The following is a 27,127-nucleotide window of genomic DNA, read 5'->3' as shown; positions in this document are numbered from 1 at the left end:
AAGAACCCAGTTGTAGGGACAGACATTTATTATGCCTTGAGCAGGTCTGCTGGGTAGGTCCTGTTGACAGCCTTCAAAACAGATAAATTTGCTTTCTGAATAATCCCAACACCCAGATCCCTCACTGAATCAGGCTGAGCAAAAAGCCCAGTGGCACTGAGGAATCTCCTCAATGTTATGGGGAAAGGAAGAGAAAAGGTTTGGTACAGGTTGGCAACAGGGCACACAAAGTCCTGGTGCACTTTTGTCATTCAGTGTAACAGTTGTTAACTTACAAATAAAAGATTTAAATTAATAGGAGTTCATTGTAGATATAGACTCTTAGCACTATGTTGATGGCTATGCAGCTTTTATAAAATAAAGACTAAAATCTAGCCTATGGATGTGGTGAGTTTAGGATTGGGCCTCAGCTACATTACTTAAGTCCCACCTCTATATTTTTCCAGGAAATTAAAAGAAATAAATAGAGACTCACCCATAAATCAAACCTTGCCTTGGGCAGTGGATGTATGGGCTGAGTTTACAGTTCAAATTCTTAAAACTTAAGAAACTCCTCACCTCCTTTCTCTAAAAGTTTTATCAGTTGTTAACTGCTCTGTAAATAAATCTCTGGATCATATTTTTTTGAAACCACTTGGAACTGAAGACACTGCTGATGTAGATGTCCCTGGCTCACCCCATATAAAAACAATACCAAGGGTTCATATTACTGAGACCAAGGCAGGTCTTTTGTAGCACCTTACAGTGGGCATTGCAATATAAAAGTGAGCAACTGACTAAACACAGAAGCCACTTGCTGACAGATGATAGGAATAATTTTTCAAGCAAATCTTTGAACAAGTGAGTCTTGGAATATAAACTGTCGAGCCTGATTTCGTTGACTGACAGTTTTTAGTATTTAAGTAGGTAAAGAGCTGTGAAAATTCTTCACTTCATAAGCATTTTCAAAGTGGTTTCTGACATATAAACTTTTGGCAGCAATTTTCAAGGGGGTCATCTGAAATGACTGATATAGTAGTTAGTGTGATGCAGGCATAGCACATTTAACAGTCACTGAGCTTGGAATATGACACAGTGTGATGCTAATTGCAGCACTGCCAGCAAGGCATAAAGGAGTTGCTCACAGTGCTTGACATATACTTTATGACTTTGGAAAAAGAAAGAGGCTTCAACTGGTAAAATCAGGACATGGTACAATACCTCCACTTCATTTTACACATGAGAAAGTGCCATTTACTGGCATGACCAAGACCATTCAAAAAGAAAAATAAGATAAATCCCAACTTATTTTAGCTTTTTCAGCTCCCACGTCACATTTATTCTATTCTCAAATGTCACAAAATTATTACAGCATATTGGAGTTTAGGTTTTCCGACACATTATGAAATATAGAAGCTGGAACAGTAAGACTTGGATTCTGGGACCAACTCCCATGCCAAAAACTCAGTGGTGTGAAGAATTGCTTCTGTTGTATGTTGTTTTATTATAGCAATGTACATGATTTATACTAGGAGAGACCTTGGCTCTGTGGTTTTAATTCAGTTCCACTGACAGATTTTCACTTGAACTGCTCAATGCACATGAACTTAGGGAGCTCGTTTTGTGAAGAGTTCTGCAGCTACAGAAGGGCTAATTAGATTGCACCATGAAATTCTTTCTGGAAATATTCTTTGTAAAGGGGGCCTGGTGAACACCTTCCAGTCAGCATTTCTGTACTTTTTAAACCATTTTCAGGAAAAGAATTGCTAAAAAGAAATCAAATACTTGCCCAGAGCACTTGTTCAGGTGTGGTTTTTCCCTGTCTCACCACTACGAAATTTAATATTTAAGCCTTTGAGTTGTAGTCTGATTTTATATTTTCTTCAGCTTTTAGAGAAAGCAATACTTCACATTCTAGATTTATAAATCCTTTTTGAGCTCTGATGTTGGTTTAGAGTCAAGCTGGCACACCTGGAGGAAGCCATGGTGGTAGACAAAGACTTTGTATCTCTCAGGGGTTTTTTTCATGTTTTTTCTTAACTATTCATGCTCACGTTTATATTCAGTTTTTTTGAAGAATAAAACTGTGAGCATTCATGTTTTCTGTTTATCCTTTGATTTTTTTTTAAGCTACCCTTTCTTTCTATGCTAAAATTATTCTTCAGCTGGTGCAGCCAATTAATGTATATAGAACATATAATTATCTTCCAAGCAGAAGCACTAAACTCAAACGTGTGAAGCAGCAGCTCCAGCCCTTGCTCTTTCTCTCACCTGGACACTTCTGTGTGCCCTGCTGGAAGTCTCAGGGGTGGTGCCTGGTGCTGGCTGCTGAGTGTGACCTGCATGTTGGTGGCACACGCACAGCCCTGTGGTGCAGCTCCCAGGGTCAGGGAGGGAGGCTCTCCTCACACTGATAAAGTGCCTGCACATCACAGCAGCATCTGAGTGCTGATATGACCCCAGCTCGCTATTTGGGGATTAAAGCCTTGGCCAGAGATAAGCCAAACAGAGCACAAAAGCAAGGCTGAGCAGGGGCTGCAGCAAATGGCAGAGAGCAGTGGGGTAGGCAGCAAAATTAGCTTAAAATACCTGGCGCAGGTGTTAATTTATAGCGAATCTTTAAGGTCTTTTGAAGGATTGTTAATTTTCTGCTTGAAACGCACATTTAGCAGTGTCCTAATCATCCATGATGGCATTTTTTTCTCTGATGGTGAAGTGTTAGCAGTGCCATTCTTACCTCTATTCTTCCAATCAGTTCTCTCCAGAACAAGCTTCTTTGACATTTGGCTTGGCCTGGGGACAGTTCTTCATTCCCAGGTTGGAGACACGGCCCTGCTGTCTCCCAGTGCCCTGCCAGGCAGAGCCAGTTCAGCACCAGTCCCTCTGCATACACACCAGTTACTGCAAAATAAAATAGAGACAGAAGCCAATAAAACATGCACAGACTGAATGGAAGAGGAGACCCTGGGCCAGAGCTGCTCCAGCCCTTGCAGCCCAGGCACAAATGAGCTTTGAGACAATTTCGCCTGTCAGACAAAGCAATAATATTAAAATGTGCCTTACAAAGCACAGAAATTTGTTTCATTCTTTAATACATTTAGATCCACGACCAAGGTCTTGGCATATATAAACCTGATTAGATCGGAATACTGCATAATAAACCGATTTTTAATGATGTTTCTGATTAAAAGCTGAGCCTATTCGTGCAACAGGGAGCACCCAACCATGTGTCAGAGCACTGTGCAAACAAAGTGCAAAGAAATGGCCCCTCCCTCATGTGAAATCCCAAAAAAAGATGTGGACAGGAGAGTAAAACCTGAGCTTTAGGGAATTATAAGTCAAACATAGTATTTCATACTGTTTTTCCACATACATTTTAATAGTTATTTTCCAGTCTGTGGAAGATGCTAAAAAAACCACATTTCTGTTCATTTTAATGTAGAGAAGGATTTATTTTACACTCCAGGGTGATCCATTAGGTTAAGCTGTATTTTAATGATCTGATTTACTCAGAGTGTTTGAAACACCACGAAGACTTGCCATCCATCCTATTAAGCCCAGTACCCAACATTAGCAGCAGAAGCACATGGATAAGCAAATCAAATGAAAGCTGTGGAGAAAGTTGCACAGAAGCTGCATAAATGAGATCTGTGTATCTGCAAGGCTCGTGGGAAGGATAAATTATTTCAAGATTGATTTAATGCAAAGACACAAGCTGAACAAGCTGACTGATTTTTCTCATTTATCAGTTCTCTAGAACTGGTACAATGTTGACTCATTAATTTTCCTGAAGTGATAGACACATGGAGAAAAGTAAAAAAAAATAGCTAAAATGAATAAAAACCTGGCCATTAATTCAATGTGGAGGAAGGGAGGATGGATGATATTACTTTTGCTAGCCATAACCAAATTTAACAGCCTAGTCATAATATTTGAACTTAAATAATAAGAATGTTTTAGTCATTTGGGTTTATTTTCCTTCTTCAAGAAAAGACAAATTTTATGGAAACTGAGGGAGAGAAAATTAACTGTAGTAATTGTGGAGCTGGAAACAATTCAAATTATGCCATGGGATACATTGAACAAATATGTCTATCAGCCAGATTCTCTTACAGATCTAAGTGAGGTTTGCAGTGTAGAAAGCTTGTAGGATTCTTCAGAGGCAGAATAGGAGCTGCCATTATAGATCCATAATAGAGAGACCACAATGGACTGGCACACAACCAAAATCATGGGAATTACCAGAAATTAAGCCTGAGCCTGCATGGATCACTGTGTATCTGTGCCTTGATCTTCACACAGCTCACCAAAAAGCCTTACATGAACTGAGGGACAATTCAGTGATAAAACCATTAACACTTCCAGTTATTTTCCAATCTATCTTTTGGTTCTTAACACAGAGCTGGAAGAAATAAATATTGGCCTCTTGCAGATTCTGGGAGAAGAAACAGAACTTGATAGCAACAGCAGAATCTAACACAGGTACAACTGAAAAGAAACATGCTTCCAGCGCAGATTGATTAAGTCATGATCAATCATTATTTCAGATACTCAAATGCTACACAAACATCTTCAGCTTTTTTTAGTACTCAGCATCAAAAATAATTTGATCATTAGCTTCCATGTCAAATATCCAGAAATTTATCCTTAAAACTGAACACATTCATTCCATATGTAATTTTGAATGCTTTTACAATACTATTGCTGGTTATTTCTGCAAGAGATTTTCTGTGTTCTTTCTCTTCTGACCTCATTTTTTTTGAGATACAGTCTTTCCTGACCTTAATTTATCTCAATCTGAGAAAACATCAGTAAGCAACCACCAAGTAATTTTGTTTGTGAAAATATCTTTTTTATGTCTATATTTATGCTTGTTTCCACTAATAGTCATATCATATTACTGAGATTTACCCAACTGTGTTTACCCAATTGAGGGTAAATTATTGATACAAATTTACAGTGTTGATTTACACAGGTTGTAAATTAGTATTTTAGGAACAGTAGGAATTTTAGGAAAATATCTGAATACAGAGGTTTGAAGGTTTCACCTACTCTTTTTCTTGCTGCAGCATAATCTCTTGCAATTGTATACCTATGGAACACAGCAAATTCTACTTTAAAATCACAATATCTACCATTTTTACGAAACTGAATAGTTGAAGATATTTTCCTTAAAAAAAAAAACCTTTTTGTTTTCACTAGCTGGAGACACCACAATTAATGTAAATTGTCCTTGGAAACTGAGATTAACAAATCCAAGCTACCAAAGTGAACCAAAATATCTATTCTAAAACTTGTGGTGAGAACTCCTGGCTGGTCTAGGATTCCTCCTATACAATCAAAGTTCTGAAAATTCTTGGGTGCCTGCCCCACCATCAAGCTTTCCATTTGCAGAAGCTAAAGATCAGAAGCCAGCCCCAAAGTGTGTTTTACCCTATTAATTTCGGGCTGATCGGATATGCAATCTTTGCAGCAAGGACTCTCTCAACGGGCCTAATATGAAGCTATGACCTGAAAACTACTAGGGTCCAAAATGGATGAAATAATTAAGAAAAAAAACCTCAACAATTCTTTTCCCCCCATACCCTTAGGAATAACATGCGGTCTTTTCCTTTTCAACACAAGTGCTTAACAAACCACTATTTACCTTAATTGAGCAGGCAAACCTGATCCAGCCAAACTGTTCAGGACACAGAAAAGAAAAAACTATAGCAATCTCCATTACCAGAGACCTTTCTTTCAACTATTTACAATAACCAAATATTTTAAGTATTAAATATTAAGAGCCAGTCTTCAACTTGATAATGTATCAATAAAGAAAAATCCATTTCATTGCTAGCTCCATTTTTTAAAATAAAACTAAAGGTAATGACAAAAGTACAGCTTCAGATTCACTTCAATTGATAAACAATGAGAAAAAGATGACATGAATTTATCTTATTAAGTTTTGCTTTGGTTTGAGGGGAGAGACAGGGCAGTCAGCTTGTACCCCATCTGATTCTTTTTGTTGTTTACCTGGCAACAGATCAGTGTAAGGACTGATGGGACCAACTCTCTCCGCTACTGCCAAAGAAGGAAGCAATGTCACATCACATCAATAGGTCAGTAACAATTTCTTTATGGAAAACCAGGTTTCCAATCCCACAAAATTACCCCAGGAGAAATCACTGACCAGATGTCACGTCAGGAGTTGCCACAAATGCTGTGCAACAGTCCTTAATCCAAAGTACTTAATCAATTTCAAAATCACTATTGATTTATTAGATTTCTCTTTCCAGAATATAGAAATATTTCATAAAAGCATCGACACTGCCTGGATAACTAATTTATATTAGGAGCTGTGTCTCTGGTGACCTGAAGTATTGTTTTATTTGTTTGGGGGTTTTTTGAGTGTTTTATTTCTTTTTGAATGCAGGCAAGTAGATACAGGCACAGAAACACAATAATTATGTAGCATTTCATTGTGCTATTGATCCCTGCTCAAAACTCCCATTGATATGCAGGATCAGGTACATCTTTGCCAGATGGGATTTTTCCAGACTAACCCTTCCAAATACCACATTGCTCTGTGATGGCAATGCTTGCCACCTTAATTGAAGAGGTAACAGTGAAATGTCATTGTAAGCTCAGATTTGTTGATCAAATCCTCAACAAGACAGCCTAGGAAAGAAAGATTCCTGTGTGCCATTACACACAATCCCCTGTCCCCATCCTAGCACAGTTAGAGGGATTACAGAGCAGTGCCTACCCACATGACATTGGCCTGACTCACCAAAACAAAGGAATATTTTATTTTCATGCCCATTTACTTTGTCTGCCTGTCAGCCTGTCAAACAGCAACCATCTGTGACTATAAGAAAACCAATCCCCTGATCAAAGCACTGAAATGCAGTGAGCAGAGGAATAACATCAAAATGATGGCCATGAAGGTCCCCGTAATCTAACATGAACCACCTGTGAATTTTCTGGGTTGAAATGAGAGTGGGAATAGTTCAGCAGGTGCCTTTAGAGAGACCAACACAGCTGACAAAAAATAATTGCTCCCTGTAAGTTCACATGACTACAGTGTTCTGTTTAAACAAGGCTGTGTTTTTCAGCATATAGATACTGAAATTAGCCTTTTTCTAGGTTGTTGTGACACTGGTCTTTTGTGATGACTACACTCTTATATTGTCCTCAACACTATTTTCTACTAAATCTCACAAATGCCAGTAAATAGGAGGTTTTCACCTTCCCGTAGGTTTCTGCTGTGTCCAGAAGGAAATTTGTACTGAAACAAAGGACACCGGTTCCCATACTAATGCATAGAAAATTACCATTCCAGATGTATTGATATTTTTCATTAGAACACCAGGTGAGGTATTCTGTAAATCTGTTAACATTTCCTTCTGTAGCCTTCCTCTTTGCCTTTGAAAATTGATATCCTTTCCAGATTCCTTCTTAGAGTCCTTTGGTTCCTGTCACCTATGACTGGCAATGACACACCCAATACCTTATTTCAGTGGATTATGACAAATTTAAGTATGACCAGCATACCAGTGATGTCAAAGGGAAATGTACATGCCAATGATATTCTTCAGTCCAGCAGAGAGAGGAGGAGGCACTCCAGGGTACAGTTCCCTGCCATCCCATCCCTCTTTACTGCAATGCAGTTGTTTGCATTGTCTGCACAGTACCAGACACAAAACCTGCAGACTCTGAGCTCCCCCTGTGCCCTGATCCACCCCAAGGGAAGAGCCAGGCCATGGAAAACCAAACAAATGATGAGGGTCGCCAGGCCAGGATCACCTTCTAGGCAGGATGAATGATTTGACTTCTGAGGCTCAGTCTCAAGTGAAAAAATTCCTCCTTCCCATCACTTCCTAAGGCCCCAGCAAGAAAACAGCGTTTCATCTACCAAGGGACTATAAGGTACCTCTACATTAATGCCATGTTTTTATTGGACAGTGATTTCTGCGTTCATCTAGTAATTGAAATAAAAATACCATCTCTTTAATCATCATTCCTCAGCAGAAGATCTGAGGCTTCCTCTTCTTAACTCTATTCACACCCCTTTGGCAGACCTAAAGATATTTGGGATCTGTGCAGTGGGGGAGCACATATAAAGGAGTTAGTCACATTGGAGGAGACCTGACTACATTAAAACCATGCAGTCCAATAAAGACACAAACCCATGAATTTGGAAATAGCACATCATACAGCACCACAGATTTGGCTACAGATCTCCCAAACCCAGACTGACACAGTCCTGCACATTCAGCTTTGAGGATCTCTGCTTGGACACAAAGTCCCTCTCTCCTGAGTAAAACAAATATTCAGTAACAGTGCCTTGGTAATTACAAAACACTGTTTCAAATCCTATTATTTAGCCTTTTTCTCAGCCATAACCAACTGTTCTCAAGTTCACAGGACCGAGCACAACCTCATTGACACCAGCACAATGAGACCCATTCACAGCCACTAATGGTGGTCGGTTCAACAAACAGGCATTGGCTGAATAGATACCATTATGCCACTTTATATCTTATTTACTTGCACGTGTAAGCCCAACAACAACAGTCTTCTGGTAAAGCACAAACCAACTAGTGCTTTTTTCCCAGACAAAATAGACCAAACAAAGCAAACTTCCGCTCACCTTTGTGACCAACATTAAATGTCACCCTGAAAAAGAAAATAGGTGGAGAATAAACATACACAGGGATTTGAGATATTTTTTTCTGAGCCAAAAAACCTGGGAAATTCCCTAAAGTGCAAACTTAGACTCTCCTCTTATCACTTTACTTGCTCCCTAATTCTCAGCTGCACAGAGTCACAAGTATTTTCCTGTTTTTTTCCTTTGGAGCTGAGAACCTGTATCGTAGAAATCACTGGGATAACAATGGTTCAGAGATGGAATTGTCTTCCTTATTTTAAAAAGTGTTCATTCTGAAGCCAGGATTAAGGTCTCAGGCAGGACAGGATTCAAAGGATTCAGTGGTTTCATGTCACTCTGCAATGGTTTTGTGCTGCTGATCAGATTTTAGTTGCCATTAAGATAGCAGATTTTTCCAGTTGGAACTCACAACTGGAAAACTGGGAAAGTCATAGGGGAAATGGAACTCCTAAGGTTTAAAAGAAAATTGTTGAAAAGAAAATTGAAAGTTTAAAAGAAAATTTACTTGGTTAAACCCACATGGAATTGTGGATAATGTAGTTACAGTGAAAATGTATAGATATTATTAACAACGCATCTTTAAAAATCATAATCTTCAGTGAGGTTTGGTTTTTCTTTTTTTTTAAATTACCATATAAATTCTCAAAGTGAAAAACACATTCATGGATACAAGTGAGATACCATTTCACCCTTGTCTAAAAGCCATTTCCTTTCATCTTTTTTTGAACACCTCTTTAACCCAGCACAGATCACATCTGCACTCAGCAGTGACACGGAAACAGAGGCTAAAAGCTCTGGAATAAGAAACAGCCTGGCTTAGTGAATGGCATGGGCACTTACATGGCTGGAGAGCGCTCAAAAAACTCAAGCTCCTCTGTGAAAACTGTGATCTGTGCTATGAACATCCCATGTCACTGCCAGCCCTGGCTCAGCAGGGTCGCTACAAACCTCACACAGCAGGGCCAACACCACCCCAAAGGCCCTGGAACACCGAGAGGTCAGCTGGGCACCAAAGCCATTAAGGACTTCTGCTGCCCTAGGAGCCCACTGAAGGATTTTAGGAACAGGATTGGGCATTTTTTTTCCTCACACCTGTGTTTTAGTGGAACACAACTGCTAATGGAAAGGCAATTGAAGGGTAAAATAATCAAGGGATCACCCTCATGCTCCTGAGAGAATATCAGTTTGTGATTCCTCTCCTCGGAGCAGATAGAGGCAGAGGGAGGGGGTTGCTTGTCCGGGGTTTGTTTCCTGTTCATCACAGCCCTCTGGATAAGTACGGCTATGGCAGAAGAATAGAACAGCACCAAAAAACTGCAGACTGAAAAAGGACCAAGCTGACATTGCTGCTGAACTGCCCTGGATGCTCCTCAGCTGAAAGCTGCCATTACAGCCCTGCAGTCTAAAATCCAGTATGTAACAACATAACCTTTGCTGATCACTATTAATTAAATTTCTTTATTCTTCTTTTCCCGCCACACTTTTTTCACTCCATTTTAAAAGCACACTCAATACATTTACCTTTTCTTAGTTTCTGGATGGTTGTGAAGCACAGGCCTGTGTCCCCACTGCAGCTTGTGCAGCCTTACAAATCCTCACATGTTCTGATTCTTAAACCTTGTTATTCTTCTGATGCCATATTCCTTCTATCCGGCACATGCAGGTGCAGTATTGCTCATCCTCATCTACTTCTGCAGAGCCCCTAAAAATCATTGAAATACTAGAGGGGGCAACAAAACCAAAGAATTATTAAAAGTGTACAAAATTTGCTTTTTAATAAAACATTATTTATGCAGGGGGCAACTACAGTACATACGACTATTATCTCTGCAAAAAAAAAGATTTAATGTGTGTCCTCACCCCATTCTAAATTCCAAATTACAAAGCTGAAGACTTCTGCTGCCAGTAATTAATTCTTTGCCTGTTATTAACTCAAACACTGATGCCCCATTCATTAGGTTACACAGGTGCAACTTCAGTAGCAGTTTGTCTGCATAAATAAATAAATTATATGTTTTGACATTACTGTGTATTTGGCCTTGATATCCACAGCTGAATAAAAGGCAGGAAAGGGCCCTGATCTCTCCCTGTCTGGAGAATACAAACAGATTGAGAAGTGCATCACCTGCACATGTTACTGCAGCAGCCTTCCCTTTGTTGTCAAACTCGACTCAGATTCATTTCAAAATATCCAAGTCCAAACCTAATTTCTGGCAGGACCTACAGGATCAAATACGTCTCCTTGGCATTCATTTGCTGCCAGAAAGCCTCCAAAGGACAATGAATGACAGCCAAACTGATTATCAGTTTCAGTGAGTGAAGGTCAGTCAGCAGAGCATCTGCCTGGCTGGTACATATTCATGTGCAGCGCTCGGCTCATCCAGAGGTCACAAAAACTCACAGCACGAACAAGATCCCACTGGAGCCCTCTGCTTCCACAGGCATACAGGCACAGCATTTTTTTCTCATTTAGTGTTTTTTTTTTTTTTTTAAATGACTGACTGAAAGAGTTACGTAGGTCAAAATTAAATTGGATTTATTTTTTTTTTAGGATTTTTTTCTTTCCTTTAATTGAAAATGCAAAGATAAAAAGAGATGGATGGCAAGCATGGTATAAGATTATTTCTTCTTACTATTATAATCCATTCTGATACACTGAGACAGAAAAAAATTTTATAATTCTTCAAGTACCTTTCCCATGGGGTAAAAAAGGCTACTTAAAATTTTTGGATTATCACAAGACAAATTAATGCATCTCTGTCACAGATTAATGATGAATATACCTGTCCCTTGTTTATAAAAATCTAAGCTTAAAAATTACAGTTGCAAGTCATAAAACTTAATAATGAACTTCTACCAAAAAAAAAAATCTCTAATGCAGTTGCAAGTGCATTGGTTCCTCTGCCATGATCCAAGAGAATGCCCTAGTCCCACCATGAAGGACTCAAAAAAAAAAAAAAAGAAAATCATATTCCAAAAGCATAATGAAACTGTACCACTTGAATGAATCCATATCTAAATTTTACAACTTGAAAAGATAAATTTGAATTCAGAGATGCCAAAAACAAATAAGTTTCAAAACACATTGTACAAAAGTCAGACTTTTGGCTCTGGAAAATTGGAAACACAATATCCTAAGCATGGAATAACTTATAACAAAAAGAAACACTGACAAAACGCAGTATTTCTTCTGCTGACACCCATTGTGGTTATGTTTTGATGATTTTGGTTTCACAAATAGTTTTCTTAGTTTGGGACAATATTCCTGAAGTTATGGTCTTAATATATTGTTATCCAGTATTATTATTACTGTATATTAAAGTAATAATATATTCCTATTATATATAATATTATATAATTCCTATTATTAGATAATAATAATTCCTATAAATGAATACCCTGGAGGGATATTCCTTTACAATAACCTTTTTATTAAAGATACAGACTCAGTAGATCAGTACATTCAACATACCGCAAGCAAATTTGTTTTCATGATCCAAAAGCCCAGACAAGGATTCCCAGAAATAAATCAGGCAGTGGAGCCCCAGTGTCAGAGTAAGAACTGCTCTGTCCAAAGCACATTTTCCACCACAGCCCTGGGATGTGGCTGTGCAGTGCCACAAACTCCTCAGCACCAACAAGCAGCCCTTCAACACCATGAGAGACAATCCCTGTTCTGAAAAGGGAAAACTCCAGACTTCTTATTAAAGATGGTTTTTCTAATATCCTCTTTCTTATCACCATTTCTCATTCCATTTCATGCTTTCCCGGAACACATCAAAATTAGGGAAAATTTCATCAACACAGGACGTGAAATGCTTTAGGCTCTCAATAAAGACCCTGAAAGAGGTAAGACAGCATCATTTGTTAATTAAAAGTGAGATTTTAACAGCTAGAACTATCTCATACTCAGTTTTGACACAGTGAAACAACAGGGGGAGAATGCCTAGGTGCAATTAGAGTATTACAAGAACGGACTGGGAAAGACATCAGCAAAAGCAGACAGGAGTATTTGTGTGAAGTCACTCCAGTAGATGGGCTGCAGAAATCAGTTCCATAGGCATGGGAGTCACTTAACTCAAGCTGTGCCTGAGGCAACAACAAAAAAGTTAAAATCCCTTTCTCGGTCCAATTTTCTACTCTAGCAAGAAGCTGTTATTTTTTATTTTTGTTTTATATTAGCTAAACACAACAGAACGAAGAGACACCAAGGTGAGACATGGAGATAGGGTCACAAGCCCATTTGCTGTGGACAAAGCACAAAAACATAGTAAGAAATATTCTTTCCATAAAGTCAGTGCGCAAAAGAAAAGATCTTTTTTTAATTTGCTTAATGTAATTTCACATATACACCATACAGCTTCCAAGTGCTCTGACTGAGAATGAAATGAGGAAGTTTATTCTTTAAACAGCTGTATCTTTCCACCCACAAGGTCCTTAATGCAATATGCAAAATTTCATGAAAATTTTAATTCCAAGAGAAGATATTTTGGTTTCCATTTACAGTAAATTACATGAATGGCCTGTTCCTTGAATCTTTATCCTTCAAATAAATTAATGAGCAGCTTTAATTAATTAGTAAATACCAAATATTTGTTATTAATGGTCATTTCCTTGTCATTGTCCTGGATTATATCAACAGTTTATTAAAGCAGGAAATAATGAAATTTGTGATTCATAGCTGTGTTTATTATAGTAAATTCTAATTAGTCTGTAGATAGTGTGTGCTACTGTTGTAGCTGCTAGCATAAACATATCATAGGAGAAAGATGTATAACATAAATAAATCGAGGAATGCAATTGCAGGAGTCATCTCAGCTCCACAATATTTCAGGAGTGCTCTATTTAGCAAGGATTACCCAGCTGGAAGAACAGGAAAACAAGAAACTGTGACTATCAGGGGAAGGGCGAGGTGGAAGGAGAGGAAAATGTTCTCAAGTAGAGTGAGGAGCAGTTGGGTGAAGGATAGGAAGGAGAAAGAGCTGAAAAGAAAAGGAGAATTTCACACAATAGAAGATCCCTACATCCCGTGATTGCTGATGTCTGTATCCCTACAGCTCATTAATTAATCCTTCCATCTGAGGAATTCTGCTTTTTTCTATGCCAAATATTGTGGGGCTTGGGGGCTGGAACGGAGTTTTCATAAAAAGCCCACATGAGATTTTGTCATTTATTTCTCAGACAGAAAAAAAGGGCTTGATTCCCCTCTACCCATATTGCTTTACCCACACTGCTTGCAAAAGAACATTCTAGGTTGAGAGCTGACCTGCAAGAGCCCAGAAAAGGCTTCAGCTTAACCACAGGCACAGAGAGCATAGCTAGCAGAGCTAGGCAGAGAGGTGGCTGAACATTTTTTACTGAAAATTTATTATAGAGAAAATGGTTTCTCTGCCAATTTTACAGTGAAAAATATGGATTTCTACAAGCCTCTGAAAAGATAATAATTTTATATCAGTGATAATCCATTGGAAAAAGGGCCTTTTATCTCTTTTCATCTAAATCACCATTTTTCAATATTGCTGAAAAAGTGTAACTTCTGAGAAACATGAGTAAAGGCATGGAAGATGTGTTATTGAGCAATGGCCCATTGAAAAATGAAAAAGTAGATGAGTTCACCACTCTGTTAAATAAGAAATCCCTCTCCTTCTGCCTGAGAAAAATTGAGGAGTCCCAGTCATTTGCCAGCTTTCAAAAAACAGTTCTCTGCCATTATTTGAAATTAGATTATTAAGCATTTCTTTCCAGAGCCATAACTTCAGGCACCAGACTCTATATACTCCAGCTTTAAGCCTTTGTGGAAGAGCTGCTTTTACTTCAACACAGGCAAACTAAAAATATTTATCTGGTCACACATTTCTAGAGCTGGAAACTATTTCAAAATCCTTTTAAAAATATATATACATATATTATGTATATTATTACATATATTATTATATATTATTAAAAATATATATACATATTTTTATGCTCCAGCCATTGCTTTCTATGACCGAAATGCTTTGAGAATGTACCTGTAGGCAGCCAGGGAGGAAATTTTTGTCTCTCCCAAGACTTTTGGGTCAGATGCTCCTGCCCCTGCTTCCCAAGCAAAACTTCAAATGTTGAGAACAGTTTTTATTCTAAAACTCACAACTTTTGCTCACATGCTTAACTTGAATTATTTCCCAGAATTGGGGAAATCACTGGCAGCAGGTTCTTACCTGCTAACTCATGACCAGCATAGGAAGGAGGCCATAGATCAGATAAAGTTACGTTGTGTTTGTTTAGGAAATGGGTTTGGATTTCAGTGAGTAACATTTGCAGTCATATGAGCTCTTGCTCTTAAGCTAATATGTGGCAAAAAAACCACTTTAACTGAAAAATATATAAGAAAAAATGACTCTAAGCTAAGCATTCTGTTAAATCAAAAAGTATTTAGTTGAGTCATTTATATGCAGTACATTAGGTCAAACAATTTATTTTTTTATGGTTAATTACAACTTTTGAAGGAAATTGTAAGGCCTTCATATTGTGTGTCTGCTAATAATTACCAGTAATGTGATTAAATTCATGTTTAATGCTTATCTAAATTAGCTCATTAGCTTTATGGATGTTTGAAAACCTCCAAAGGCTGAAAAATATTCAGTTTTCATTATGGTGCTGATACTGATCTCACAGACTGTGGCTACCATATTCATTACTCTCTGTATACATAGTTCTGTATGGAATATCACTTGTTTCAAACCAATTATTATGCAAATCCCAAGACCTTGCTTGACACTCCCTGGTGACAATGAAACCTTGTTTGCCTTAAATAATCATTTGGGAGCCATTTATACTATGAATGAATATTACAGATTTTGTATAGCAAGGAACTCTATTTTCTTTCATCAGAGAGTAACAGGAAATAGCAAATATCAATCTGAAGAATAATTTTAGTTTGCCTGCAAATAAATTGTAGTGCTTCAATGGCTTTTTCTGGAGTATGTGTTGATAGATGAAAATAACAGATTGCTATAAGTTAGTCTTGTTTATGCTTCCTATTTTTCTTATACTGAAAAACTTCTTAACATGAAGTGATTCCAACGGCATTACCTTACCTTAAGTTTGTTGCATTTCACCCCCCTAAAACGAGTAAAAGCAAACAATAAGAAAAATTTTTGGAATCAATCGTTAAAAAAAAGTAATTACTAAAGCAATTTACATCTTGTAAAACCATAGAAGAAGTACACAGTTACAAAACACTATAAAACTTTTTATGAGGATGTACAATTAAATAAATATATAACTAAAATTATTAATTATATTAAAAATTTATTGGCTTTATCTCCTTTCTTTTGAGGTAAGAATTTGGGTTTTATTCTGCCTGACTTTTTGAAGGTGATGTAAATTTTTTCTCAATTGACATGTGGCCAAACTTTAATCTGCACATGAAATTTAATCTTTAGACTACAAACTCCTTAGAGTTTCTTTAGAACAGTTGTTTAAAGCATAGATTTTGGATCATACATGATTTTTTAAAAAAAACTTTCTTTAAAAAAGAAAATTTAGTATCATGCATGTTGCAACTCAATTTTTTAGAATACACTGAGTACTGCCTTACCAAAAAAAAAAAAAAAAAAAAGGCAACTTCATGGCATTCATTAAAGCTACAAATTAAGATATAATTAAGTAGATTCCTTCTGGCAAAGCACTGTGACAAATTGATAGAGGAAAGCTTTTTCCTCCAACTTCTCCATAGTCAGGAGAATATTAGCTGTATTAATAGTACTACATTAGAATATCTAGCTGTGTAAAACTGTTATCATTCAGAACTGCTGACACATGAGTTTCTTATTAGATAAGACTCTAAACTTTTACTTGCTCAATCTCTTCTCCAGCCAATGCTACCTGTTCAATGAAAAAAAGGAGAAATTAATTCTGAAACTCTCACTGAACTAGAAAAAACTGCTAAATCTTTCCCCCTTTATTATCATTGTTTTCCATATTTCAATACCTTTTCTTCAGAATAGATGTCGTAGGCAGCATTTTAATAGCCTGAATAAATTCAGAACCAAAATATCAACCCAAAAAATCCTGTAGTGAGGTAGAACAGACTCTGTTGTCCAGTAACCATCATACTTCCAGCCACTACAATTGAAATGTGATCCACATAACCATGGGAAAACAAAAAAAAAATTAATCAAAATTATTCCTGTGGCTGATGAATGCAATTTTTCTTCAACATCCGTTAATTTCAAATCCAGAACCATATTCTCTCTATGCCAACTCTCTTTCCCAAGTGGACATTAAACCCAAGGCTTCCTGCTGTTGCTGTGTAGGTCAGCAGCACTTTATTTCAGGATAGCTCACATTGGGCAACCAGGAGTAGCCTCTTAATCTTCTTTAAAACACTTCAATTTACAAGCAGTGATTATTTCAAGAAACACTGAAATTCATATCGCTATCTTCTCGTCCCTCTCTGCAATGCAGAATTTTATAAAACCTAAAAACTGTGATCTTGTGATGCTTCCCTGGCAAGGATAATTTCTATCTGTAGTAAAATATTCTCAAGCAGTAGAGCATTCACGGGACCCAAACTTCTCCCCAAGGACAAGAGTCCATCTATTTTATTTCTAGGTTCTATTCCCACTGCAAGAGGCTTGGTTTTTGCTATTTGTACAATGTTATCATTAATAAATTACAGAAGGTGTATATATGTTATCCTTCAAATAAATTATTCCAAGCCATTCCATCTGTATATTTATGCAGCCAGGAAAACACATAAATAAAAATGTATTCTGCACAGAATGTAAAGTATATTGCTCCCACTCAAGCCTACATGTGTATTTGGATGGAATCACAGAATATTTAAAGGTCACCTCCATCCAACACTCTACAAGGAGCAGTGACATATCTTCAGAGCCATGTCCAGCCTGACCTTGAATTTTTCCAGGCACAAGGCATCTATCACCTCCTTGGGGAACCTGGGCCATTTTCCTCACCCCCATTGTAAAAATTTCATCCTTATATCTAGTCTAAATCAACCCTCTATTAGTCTGAAAATATTACAATTTGTCCTAATACAACAGGCCCTGCTCAAACACCCATTCCCATCTTTCTTATAAATCCCCTTTAAACATTTAAAGACAACAAGGTTTTGGAGGTTGAAGAATAATTTTGGCTATAACAAGAGACATAATTTTACATGAATCTACTGCATTCAACTTCCTCTTGGCTGAAGCACATATATCATGGTGTGGGGCAAAATTCTTTGGTCTATGTAAATGGAGGAATAATACATTTCCTAATATATTTTCATATATTGTGAAATCTACCTGGATGAGCATAGTATACAATGATACTCAATACAAGTTGCGAAGTATCAGGAAAGTACATGGAGACACAAGTTCAATATTATAACATAGAAAACTAAAGTCTCTCAACTTATTTCACCAAGCTGACATAAAAAAAATTGCATATCTGTTTATTTTAAATGCTCTACCCCAAGGACAATACTAATGAAGCATTAATAGTTTTAATAAATCTTTAGATTTTTATGAGAAATGGGAATCTTAATTTCTTGTCCTCTCTGAAAACAATACACCTTTTGAAAAATTAGTTTCTGGCTAGATTACAATTTCACTATACAAAAAGCTCAAGGACTTGTGCCTTTAAAGATAAATATTTCTTCCTGAGAGATGTTAACAGCATTTTCTGAAAATTATTCATTGTATACGCTGGTGATATAAGTTTGGATTGTCTGACTTATTTCCTTATTTATAAAATTCTATACTTCTATTGCCAAACAGAGTCGTAAGGGGATATGTTCTCCAGGCTGACTCCTCTAGTTAGTTTTCAATTCCATCAGCATTCATGATAGGCCCATTTGTACTGAACTGCCAGAGAACACATCAAAGAGCATTTCCTGCTGTTACCAACAAGATTATTTATCTTATCACTGTGCTGAAGCCTCGAGTTTACCTATTGAATGGAATATCCTACTCTCACCTCTAAAGCTCAGTCACCTCCTGTACACCTTCACTGCAAAATGAGACCACAGGATCACCGTTCAGTAATGAATGTGCAATAATTCATGAAAATGATTGTTTCCTAACCCTAGACAGCAGGTACCTATATTTTAATAGCAGAGAAAGGCTTAAGTTATTGTTAATTATGTCTGAAAGTAACATTTTTAATTTACAATAATTTTTTTCAAATCTATCAGAAGACCAGTATATTGAAGATCAAGTAGCTTTTTTTTTCTTCCCCAGGAGATAATTACACACTCTATGCTAATCAGCAGATTTGGGGAGGTAACATGAGCTTTTCTTCCAAATCACAGGCAAGTAAATGCTTACAAAAGAGTTGAATCTTATATGGGAGAATACATAGAACATATAAAAACATAAAACCCCCTAAACTTTGAATCATTATACAGGTGTAATATATACATTTTTCTAAACATCATGTGAAAACTAGGAAAAAACATTTACACCTTTAAAAGGAGTTATCCAAGGAGTTTGCAAGAGTTCTAATGAAAATATCTTTACAGAGAAAATGTTTGGTGTGTTAATTGATTTCACTTCTGCAAATATGACTGCAGCAGAAAACAAGAGATCTCAGAAGTGTCCCACTATCTGAATAGCTGGTGGCTATTTGGCTCTGAGCTGGTGTGCATTAACAGGTCCCAAAGATGTGCAGCTATTCATTGGAAATTCAAAAAGCCTGCATAACACTATCACTCTCTAAGAAACACAATCTGTTGTAATAAAACATCATTGATCATTTGATAGTTTAGGAGCATTGATTAAGAAGCCCTCTGTCTAAAAAAATTAATTGTATTGTGATAGTTAATAATTTACAGATATTATAGGAGTAAATGTACATGTGAGTGCATCATTTAGCCCTTCTTTAGCAGTAACAGGGATCAGTGCTGTAATTTATTCATCAAAGTAGGGCAGGTACCAGCAATTCTGATACCTCAGTGCAACTCATTCCTGTATTTACATGAACAGCATCTGCACAGCAAGCATATCAATAATAGATGTGCCAGGCAAAACAGAACCCAGTCTGCTATGGCAACTTCAGAAGTAATCATTTCATCTGCTTTGACTCTTAGGATCTCACTCTTTTTTCAGTGTGTGCACAGGTTTTCTTTTTGATTTTCAGAATAAGTCATGGGATCTTCAGCTGGGAAAGAGCCCCTGCTAGATTGTGTTGTACACTCGAAATTGCTCACAATATATGTGCAGATAAAAGACTGCAGCAGGGTCTGTCTAGCTCTAGATCTGAAGCTCAGACACAAGTATTCTCTTTTCCATCTGCAGAGCAGAAAGCACCACAATCCCACAGTGCACTTCATCCTGCCACAGAGAGACAACCTGCTGGGATGAATTGGAAATGCTCAGGAAAGCTGCCTCAGCCTCCCAGCACTGCTGAGCCTGTCCTCCTAATGCCAGCAAATGTGGAGCTGCTGCTGGCAATCCTCCACATTTAGCAAAAAGAATAAATAAAAAGAAAGATATCCTTTTGATGCTGACACACCATGAAATGAAACAGAACAGCCAAATCAAGTCTTACATTTACACCACTTGCTTCAAACTTGTCAAGCTGCTGCTTTCTTCACAAGTAATTGTGGTGGTGTTTGCAGGTCCCCAGGATGAGGGAAGAGGTGAGAATCTTGACTCCATGTTTCAGAAGGCTGATTATTTTATGATATATATTACATTAAAACCAAATTATATGCTAAAACAACATTAAAGAAGAGAGAAAGGCTAGAAAAAAAAGCTTAATAAAATCCTGTGACTGCCCAGAGTCCTGACACAGCTGGACTTGTGATTGGTCATCAATTAAAAACAATCACATGACACCAACCAAAGATGCACCTGCCCCATTCCACAGCAACAGATAATCATTGCCTACATTTAGTTTCTGAGGCCTCTCAGCTTCTCAGGAGAAAAATCCTAGTGAAAGGATTTTTCAGAAAATATGTGTGTGACAAGTAATATCACTGTACCTAGCAGAAATACAATATATGGGATAAAAAGGAAACAAGAGTATGCTTACTGGGGACTTTCTTAAATTATCCGCGTTTTCAAGGCATTTGAGAAATTAATATCCTAATGTAAGGGAGAATAACAGCCTCATTTGGAAAAGCTGAATTTTGCAAAATGTCCCACAGCTCTTTAGGTGATAAAGATACAAAAGTCATTGTAAACAAATAAAAAGGGGATTTGGGTGGTAGCTATCACAAAAAAAAAAATGGATTGGTAGCTGGTGTGAAAAACAGAAGCTAACTCAGGCAAGATCCATGGATCTGGTAAATACAGAAAATTTGGTAAATACAAAGGTGGGGGGAGTAGTAATTGAGAAAGCATAAGATAAGGTTCATGTCTGAAGTTTGAAACAATATTTGCACAAGGCCATAGGGCAGGAAAGAGAAGGAAGTAAAAAGAAGACAAGGAGGCTTTGCAAAAATCTTGAGCAGGGACTGAGATGCAGAACCTAAAAGAGATGCATACAAACTGAAGAGCACAAAAAAGGCACCTTCTGATGTGCTCCTTGCAAAGCTGGAGCTGCAGAAGCAAAGATACATAAAAGCGAAGGGGAGTATAACAGTTATGAACACACCAATTTTTCATGCAATATGTTTTAGCTTTATTACAGGATTTGAGATGTGCAGCCACCAGAACATCCACTTGAAATGCTTCAAAGTGATGCTTACTGCAGCATTTGCCTAAAGCCATCAGCAAATATTTATGAAATGCACCAGCTGAGTAAGTCCAGTAACATTTTGTACACAAAAAGGGTAAACTGCTCCTCTTATTAGTTCCCCTGTTAGGTCTGGTGGCAAACATCCATAAAATGGCTTTAGCATGTTCCAGCCATGCAGGTGACCTCTGAAATGTCACTTCTTGCTTTCCATTTGCTTTTTTTTAATAGACTCAGGAAACTGAACCCTCTCCATAAAATGTAGTAGTTTTTTGGGGTTTTTTTTTCCTTTAAAAAAAAAAAAAAGGAAAAGGAAAAGTGTTGCAGTTTTGTGGTTTGACCCCAGCCAGAAAACCAGCACCACCCAGCTGTTCGCTCACTGCCTCCATGTTGGGATGGGGGAAAACTCAGAAGAATAAAAGTGAGAGCACCCAGAGGCTGAGATAGAAACAGCTTAACCAGACAAACAAAAGCCAGGCATGCGAGCACAGTCAAACAAGGAGTTCATTCACCACTTGCCATCCTTAGGAAAGCAGGGCTCCATCACACAAAACTGACTTGGGAGTACAAACATTGTGGTATTTTCAGGGTCCCCTGTGGCAGGAAGGAAATGATCAATCTGACTCCATGTTCTTAGATGGCTAATTTAGTATTTTATGATAATATATTAAAGAATGCTATACTGAAACCATACTAAAGAATAGAGAAAGGATGCAGACAGAAGGCTAAAAGATAATACTGGAAAAACTCCTGACTCCTTCCAGAGCCCCAACACAGCCTGACCATGATTGGTCATTAAGTTAAAACAATTCACCTGTTAGATAAAAAATGTCCAAGCACATTCCAAAGCAGCAAAACACAGAGAAGCAAATGAGATAATTATTGTTTTTCTTTTTCTCTGAGGCTTCTCAACTTCCCAGGAGAAGAACCCTGGGCAAGGGGATTTTTCTAGAAAATATGACAGTGAACAAACATCACTCCCAACATCCTTCCCTTCCTCCTCCTGTCCTCTTCTTTACATACTGAGCATGACATCAGAGTGTGGAATTTCCCTTTGGAAAACACCACCTCCTTTCTACTCACAAATCCTTGCTCACAAGCACAATTCCAGGCATGCAATCCACGTTAAGCCTCTCATTCCAGTGGGACAGGCCTCATGCAGGAATTGATTCATGTTCATATTTTCAGGATCAGACACCAAAAATGCAGATGCTTCCGAATAAGTTCTCCCTGCAATACCAGAAGAGTTAAAGGTGGCAAACAGAGCTGCTGCAGAAGCAGTTCAGCAAAGTCTCCCTGGAGTTGGGAGAGGGTGACAGTGAAGATGACAACAGCACTGTCCCCATCAGTCACTCACTGCCAAGCTGCCCTCATGCTGGTGAGAGGCCAGCTCCCTTACCTTCTGTACAGGCAAAAGTCCAGAAATCAGAACCTGATTTTTGTGTTGTTTTTTTTCACCACTATTTGTCCTTGAGTCAAGACTACGCGTCTTTATCAAGGAATAAAAACTTGCCCCCTTGTTCTCTCAGCTTTTTTTTATTTTTTTCAGCTAAGAAAGTCCCACTTGAATAAATTTCCCTCATCTTTCCTCACTATTGGTTGCAAACAGTTCCAACCCTGTTGGAACTGATAATTTCACCAGAACATCATCTTCAGCAATTATTTAAAAAACAAATTGTCTATTTTGTCACTGTTAGAGTGTAGTTTGTGGGTTTTTTTTACTGGATATATTATTCTAATTAGTTATGATGAGCAATAGGCAGAGCACTTGGTGTTATGTAGAATCCTTAAACAACACACAAAACCTATCAGAATCTCTCAGATTTAGTTGTAGAGATCTATAATCTGAAGAATTACAAGTCTAATTTAAGCAAAGCAAAAAACAATGATATAAAGAAAGCACACCTGCAATAACTCGTCATAAAGGGTGATCTTCCTTATGGCTATCAACAGATACAGTCCGATGTAGTAAATATTGAAAGTAACAGAGAATGAAAACTTTTCCAATAATGTTTAAATATTACATTTTAGTTGTTCACTCATCTATTTAATTTTAAAATCAGGATTTAAGAATGATTTAGATTAGATTTAACATAAAATTATTGGATCAAAAGTAGTCCAAGCCCTTGTTTCTCATAGTAACATAACATCAATATCAAACACTTGGAAATTACCGACACATGATATGTCAATATAAAAATAACTTTTTTCCTCTTCTCCTCCACTGACTCTTTCATATCTTCCTGACATTTTATCTGCTCCTAGTCCAGATTTAAATACTCTTCCATTCTCATTGCCCATCAAGAGCCTCCCAGAGGTAGAAACATATGCCCAGAATTCTCAGATTTCAACTATAACAAAACCAAAAAAAACCCCAACAAAACATAAAACCAGTGGTTCACAGGTAAAAACCTCAATTGCCTATTTTTGATCAATTTAAATCTACTTTCAGCTTTCTAGTTTATACTGCAAATGGCATACATACATCAAATCAAAAACTGCATTTAATTGTCACAGTTATTCCTCACGACATTATCAGGTGGGCAGAACTGAAAAGCCACTGCCTACAAACAGCTTTTATTCCAGTTCTATAGTTTAAAAAGGAAAACAACTTAGAAGTTAAGGGTGTTTACAGAGCAAATGTACATCAGAGGTGCTGGACACTGAGTGAGACCCAGCACTGCAGTCTTTAGCACAGCTCCCCAACACAAGATTGAGGTCAAAATAAAGCTCAGGAATGAGATTTCTGTCCTCCTGCCTTTACAGGCCAGAGGAGACCTGGGTCTTCCACTTTCATGGCATACCTGGGCTGGATACCCCTCTGCTTCAGGGCACTAGGCACAAGCCTACCACTGTTCCTTTCTCCCTAACTCCGCAGACAATAAATCATGTCAGAATTCTCATTTTTAAGCTATTGCTATTTAAAGCATTTCCCATAGGTTTCCATCCAACCAGCTCCATGGAAAAAGGTTTTGAAATGTTTAAGCTCACCTTTTCATGTGCTTAGTATTAATGTTTTTTCTGGTATATGTTTGAAGGAATTGAGATTCAGGCAAATTGTAGTTGAGATTTATATGCTAGAGCACATTAAAAAAAAACCAAACTGCTCTCCTATCCTAATCAATTTGTCTGCAAATCTTGTCTTTAGCATGAAATTTTTGGAAGCAAAAAAGAAGTGTTTCCTATCTAAAAAAAAGTATTTTGCACAGAGGAACACTCCAATTTGTTTATCTCTCATAAAATACATTTTAATACTCAGTAGCACAGTCATTTAGATCAGCAAAAATTTGTTTGTTCCCTTTATGTCACCAAAGTCCTGTGCTGCATAATAATATGACAAGAAGTAGGAAATATTTCACCAGAAATATAATCAATAACATTCACATTATTACCCTACCATGAACACTTGTAAATGAAAGAATTCAAACCTGCCCATTAAAAAAAGAAAGGTTATTACATTTGATGAGGAAATTGTCAAGTACAAGACAATATCACAGGTCTGTAGAAACACCTCTGCCCCTGAAAATAAATGTGATAAGGAAAAGAAAATAATTAAATCTCTTAATGACTCAGGTTATCTATTCCAGTTTCCTTTGGGTATTCACTATTTCAAACCAAGGTTTCTTTCATTCAAGAGGTGTTGAAGCATGACAACTCCTAACCTTTCCCTATTGTTTCATTTTGGTATAAGAAGTCAGAATGGATACATAAAGACTCTGCTCAATTTATTTGAAAAGATACACACTTCATCAAGCTGTTAGTAAAGAAAATAACTCTTGCTAATCACTGAAATTTTACTTCAAATTTTTTCCATCTACTTCTATGAAAAAATTTTAAAATAGATGACTCATTAAAGAAGTCTAATAAATTCATTTTCTCTTACTTTACATTTTCATCTTTAACAATTATTAATAAGATTTCTGGGGCTATTTTTCTCCAGGCACCATAAATAAATTAGCCTACATTATCATTTTACATCTTAGTGTCTTGAGTGTACATCTTCAAGAAAGTTACCTGACCAGAATAAGAATAAACCTGCATTTAAAAGTATTTTATTTACACTATATCAAAAAATGCAGTCAGAACCAGCCTTCTTTCTTTACCAGTGACGGAGTTTACAGCTGAATAGACTTGTTATTTTTCTGCTTCATTAAAAGCAGAATATTCACTGGTGTAGAGAACTATTTCTGTGAATAATCTCATTTAATTCCTTACACAGGAATTAAATCTTCAAGACAAGATCAACTTTGGTCCATGATCTTAATAGGTATTCAAATTACTGAATCAAAGACTTTACTTATCATTCACCTGGGAAGAAGAAAACCAATGCAGGTCAAGAATTTACATTTTGAAAAAATTGTTGGTAGTGATCATGGCTAGTAAATATCACTGCATTGTAAAGAAGAGACATCTGAAAATTTCAACAAGTATGAGCATAAATCAAATAGAGATCCTGAAGGACTACTAGAACGCATTGTTGGTCAAGAAAGACTGTGTACAATTCTGGGTTTTAGTAAACATAAATTTTTGTCAAACCGTTTTAATGACAGCTGCAGGTATATTGAAAGGAGAGGTTTCCTTACAAGGATGCTCTGCAAAAGTCAGTGTACACTGGTCAAAAAGGTTGGTCAGAGTACTTAAAACTAAGAAACCCTCTAAGTGGCCCAAAATATTTGCTTCCCATGTGTTTACAAGAATATCTTTTCTTTACTGCGAGCAAAATGTGCATGCATAAGACACACCACCAGTCACTATTGTTTTATGACCTCAATACCTTATGTTTAAAATAATATCCTCATAAATATGAGTAATTTAAAAGCAGTTACCCAAACATTTCTTTTTAAAAGGTCTCTCAATTGCAAAGGTTTGATTTCTATTATAACTCTGTCTACTTTATTATCCCAAGACAGAGAGACCATATAATTAAATTAACTGTGACTTCGCAACTAATTTTCAGATTTTAAAAAACCATATGGTTCCTTTCATGGGACATTTAATCTGCTCATTCATTAAAAATTTGACCCCACAAGTATTTTCCTTAGTTCAATTAAAAATCTATTAGAATATTAGTTCATGCATCAGTGTCATGTAATCATCACTACTCAACACAAGACAAATATAATGAGTGAGAACAATAAACCTTAGCATTAATTTCAATAATACAGTGTGAAGTCTTTGAAGTGAATGATTTATGCTTTCTTTTATTCAGATTTAAAAAGTTTATCACTATTGCATCTTTCTGAGAAGGCACTTGTTCCATACCCTCACCAGTGAGCACCAAAAATTCACAAACCTATAGAAAACAGGTAAATATTTGGAGCTCGACATTATACTGGACTAGAGAGGAAATATGGAATGCTCCAAATCACTACTTTGATTTGGTCCCTGTTTTGCTCTTATCGGCCACTTCCAAACTGTCCAGGGGCTGACTACACGAAATTTGATACTCTCCCCCTGTGTGTGTCATCTCCCACGGCCAACACTCAATAACACATATTTGGTTTCATAATATCTCTTAAAATTTGAGGATCTTAGAATCAAATTCTCTTATAATAACAGACTAAGAACCCAAAATCCCAAAAGAGCCAATCCAAAAATGGGAATTTTTGCCAGTTAGGTGTATAGTATGCCTTACAGTGCCAGACCTCTGCAAACACAGGCCAAAGAAGGATGGGGACAGAAAGGATCTCTGCTGGAGCCTCCGGACCAGGACAAATAAAGGCTTCACTTCACAAAAAACCTGCCATGGGCAGCAAAGAGACCAAGGCTAATGGGAGATGCAGTGTGGGAGAGAAGGAAAGCTTGACCTTTTCTTTCTTACCT

The 27,127-nt window shown here is 37.2% G+C and overlaps 1 long non-coding RNA gene across 2 annotated transcripts in view; it reads right to left on the bottom strand.

The window, feature by feature from the left end:
• The window catches only part of LOC135443220 (uncharacterized), an 80,029-nt gene that overhangs the window by 22,627 nt on the left and 30,275 nt on the right, over nt 1-27,127 (bottom strand). For both annotated transcript variants that reach the window (XR_010438897.1, XR_010438895.1), the window contains exon 2: nt 2,717-2,880. This is a non-coding gene — a long non-coding RNA (uncharacterized LOC135443220). The remainder of the gene's footprint in view (nt 1-2,716; nt 2,881-27,127) is intronic.

Source organism: Zonotrichia leucophrys, chromosome 1 (assembly GCF_028769735.1).
Source record: "Zonotrichia leucophrys gambelii isolate GWCS_2022_RI chromosome 1, RI_Zleu_2.0, whole genome shotgun sequence".
Classification (NCBI taxonomy): Eukaryota; Metazoa; Chordata; class Aves; order Passeriformes; family Passerellidae; genus Zonotrichia; species Zonotrichia leucophrys.
The sequence above is the reverse complement of the archived record's forward strand: the minus strand, read 5'-3'. Positions and strand labels throughout refer to the sequence as shown.